Source organism: Salvelinus alpinus, chromosome 21 (genome assembly GCF_045679555.1).
Source record: "Salvelinus alpinus chromosome 21, SLU_Salpinus.1, whole genome shotgun sequence".
Taxonomy (NCBI): Eukaryota; Metazoa; Chordata; class Actinopteri; order Salmoniformes; family Salmonidae; genus Salvelinus; species Salvelinus alpinus.
In genome coordinates, this window is record NC_092106.1 from 2,292,339 (window position 1) to 2,296,607 (window position 4,269).

The window sequence follows — 4,269 nt, forward strand, 5'->3', positions numbered from 1 at the left end:
CAACGATTAAAACATTCCCAAAACAGAAACCGTGGATTGATGGCAGCATTCGCGTGAAACTGAAAGCGCGAACCACTGCTTTTAACCAGGGCAAGGTGACCGGAAACATGACCAAATACAAACAGTGTAGCTATTCTCTCCGCAAGGCAATCAAACAAGCTAAGTCCCAGTATAGAGACAAAGTAGAGTCGCAATTCAACAGCTCAGACACAAGAGGTATGTGGCAGGGTCTACAGTCAATCACGGATTACAAAAAGAAAACCAGCCCCGTCGCGGACCAGGATGTCTTGCTCCCAGACAGGCTAAATAACTTTTTTGCTCGCTTTGAGGACAATACAGTGCCACTGACACGGCCCGCTACCAAAACCTGCGGGCTCTCCTTCACTGCAGCCGAGGTGAGTAAAACATTTAAACGTGTTAACTCTCGCAAGGCTGCAGGCCCAGACGGCATTCCCAGCCGCGTCCTCAGAGCATGCGCAGACCAGCTGGCTGGTGTGTTTAAGGACATATTCAATCAATCCTTATCCCAGTCTGCTGTTCCCACATGCTTCAAGAGGGCCACCGTTGTTCCTGTTCCCAAGAAAGCTAAGGTAACTGAGCTAAACGACTACCGCCCCGTAGCACTCACTTCCATCATCATGAAGTGCTTTGAGAGACTAGTCAAGGACCATATCACCTCCACCCTACCTGACACCCTAGACCCACTCCAATTTGCTTACCGACCCAATAGGTCCACAGACGACGCAATCGCAACCACACTGCACACTGCCCTAACCCATCTGGACAAGAGGAATACCTATGTGAGAATGCTGTTCATCGACTACAGCTCAGCATTTAACACCATAGTACCCTCCAAACTCGTCATCAAGCTCGAGACCCTGGGTCTCGACCCCGCCCTGTGCAACTGGGTCCTGGACTTCCTGACGGGCCGCCCCCAGGTGGTGAGGGTAGGTAACAACATCTCCATCCCACTGATCCTCAACACCGGGGCCCCACAAGGGTGCGTTCTGAGCCCTCTCCTGTACTCCCTGTTCACCCACGACTTCTTGGCCATGCACGCCTCCAACTCAATCATCAAGTTTGCGGACGACACTACAGTGGTAGGCTTGATTACCAACAACGACGAGACGGCCTACAGGGAGGAGGTGAGGGCCCTCGGAGTGTGGTGTCAGGACAATAACCTCACACTCAACGTCAACAAAACAAAGGAGATGATTGTGAACTTCAGGAAACAGCAGAGGGAGCACCCCCCTATCCACATCGACGGGACAGTAGTGGAGAAGGTGGAAAGTTTTAAGTTCCTCGGTGTACACATCACAGACAAACTGAATTGGTCCACCCACACAGACAGCGTTGTGAAGAAGGCGCAGCAGCGCCTCTTCAACCTCAGGAGGCTGAAGAAATTCGGCTTGTCACCAAAAGCACTCACAAGCTTCTACAGATGCACAATCGAGAGCATCCTGTCGGGCTGTATCACCGCCTGGTACGGCCACTGCTCCGCCCACAACCGTAAGGCTCTCCAGAGGGTAGTGAGGTCTGCACAACGCATCACCGGGGGCACACTACCTGCCCTCGAGGACACCTACACCACCCGATGTCACAGGAAGGCCAAAAAGATCATCAAGGACAACAACCACCCAAGCCACTGCCTGTTCACCCCGCTATCATCAGAAGGCGAGGTCAGTACAGGTGCATCAAAGCAGGGACCGAGAGACTGAAAAACAGCTTCTATCTCAAGGCCATCAGACTGTTAAACAGCCACCACTAACATTTAGTGGCCGCTGCCAACATACTGACTCAACTCCAGCCACTTTACTAATGGGAATTGATGGAAATTATGTAAAAATGTACCACTAGCCACTTTAAACAATGCCACTTAATATAATGTTTACATACCCTACATTACTCATCTCATATGTATATGTATATACTGTACTCTATATCATCTACTGCATCTTGCCATCTTTATGTAATACATGTATCACTAGCCACTTTAAACTATGTCACTTTATGTTTACATACCCTACATTACTCATCTCATATGTATATACTGTACTCTATACCATCTACTGCATCTTGCCTATGCCGTTCTGTACCATCACTCATTCATATATCTTTATGTACATATTCTTTATCCCTTTACACTTGTGTGTATAAGGTAGTAGTTGTGGAATTGTTAGGTTAGATTACTTGTTGGTTATTACTGCATTGTCGGAACTAGAAGCACAAGCATTTCGCTACACTCGCATTAACATCTGCTAACCATGTGTATGTGACAAATAAAATTTGATTTGATTTGATTAATATTTGGTAGCATTGCCTTTAAATTGTTTCACTACGGTCAAACGTAAAGGCTTCCCACAATAAGTTGGGTGAATTCTGGCCCATTCCTCCTGGTGTAACTGAGTCAGGTTTGTAGGCCTCCTTGCTCGCACAAGCTTTTTCAGTTCTGCCCACAAATGTTCTATAGGATTGAGGTCAGGGCTTTGTGATGGCCACTCCAATACATTGACTTTGTTGTCCTTAAGCCATTTTGCCACAACTTTGGAAGTATGCTTGGTGTCATTGTCCATTTGGAAGACCCATTTGCGACCAAGCTTTAACTTCCTGACTGATGTCTTGAGATGCTGCTTCAATATATCCACATAATCTTCCTCCTCATGATGCCATCTATTTTGTGAAGTGTACCAGTCCCTCCTGCAGCAAAGCACCCCCACCACATGATGCTGCCACCCCCGTGCTTCACGGTTGGGATGGTGTTCTTCGGCTTGCAAGCATCCCCCTTTTTCCTCCATATATAATGGTGGTCATTATGGCCAAACAGTTCTATTTTTGTTTCATCAGACCAGAGGACATTTTCTCAAAAAGTGCAATCTTTGTCCCCATGTGCAGGTGCAAATCGTAGTCTGGCTTTTTTATGGCGGTTTTGGAGCAGTGGCTTCTTCCTTGCTGGGCGGCCTCTCAGGTTATGTCGATATAGGAATTGTTTTACTGTGGATATAGATATGGTTGTACCTGTTTCCTCCAGCATCTTCACCAGGTCCTTTGCTGTTGTTCCGGGATTGATTTGCACTTTTCGCACCAAAGAACGTTCATCTCCAGGAGACAGAACGCGTCTCCTTCCTGAGCGGTATGATGGCTGTGTGGTCGCATGGTGTTTATACTTGCGTACTATTGTTTATACAGATGAACGTGGTACTTTCAGGCGTTTGGAAATTGCTCCCAAGAATGAACCAGACTTATGAAGGTCTACAATTTTTTTGGCTGATTTCTTTAGATTTTCCCATGATGTCAAGCAAAGAGGCACTGAATTTGAAGGTAGGCCTTGAAATACATCCACAGGTACACCTCCAATTGACTCAAATGATGTCAATTAGCCTATCAGAAGATTCTAAAGCCATGACATATTTTTATGGAATTTTCCAAGCTTTTTAAAAGCACAGTCAACTTAGCGTATGTAAACTTCTGACCCACTGGAATTGTGATACAGTGAATTATAAGTGAAATAATCTGTCTGTAAACAATTGTTGGAAAAATTACTTGTGTCGTGCACAAAGTAGATGTCCTAACCGACTTGCCAAAACTGTAGTTCGTTAACAAGAAATTTGTGGAGTGGTTGAAAAACAAGTTTTAATGACTCCAACCTAACTGTTTTAAGGTAAACAACATTTTGGAAATAGATAACATAACGACTTCTAAACAAATATCAAAAATGTTAGCTATAGTGACTTCGGAAAGTGTTCATACCCCTTGACTTTTTTGGAATTAAATAAACTCTCCAAATACAGGTGTGCCAAGCTTGTAGCGTCATACCCAAGAAGACTTGAGGCTTTAATCGCTTGCAAAGGTGCTTCAACAAAGTATTGAGTAAAGGGTCTGAATACTTATGACAATATGATATATCTTTAATAAATGTCAAAAAAATTCAAAAAAATTGTTTTTGCTTTGTCATTATGAGGTATTGCGTGTAGATTGATGAGGGGAAAAAAGCAACTAGGCGTATGTCGCAAGTCACGACTTCACAGGAGAGCCATTTGAACGTAATTTTTACATTTTTTATCAAAATGTGTTTTTTGGCAGAAATGCCTTCTCGAACATGTGAACTTTCATGTGACTTAATAACAAACATGTATGCCATCTGTAAATAGGAATACAATCGTAAAATTACAAGCCTTATTGGTTAAGTAACAGAAAAAGTAGCAACCTTCCCAGTAGCCATGATTGACTGAGATAATGAGTGGGCTGGACATGCCGAGAGAGGAGTTCGGA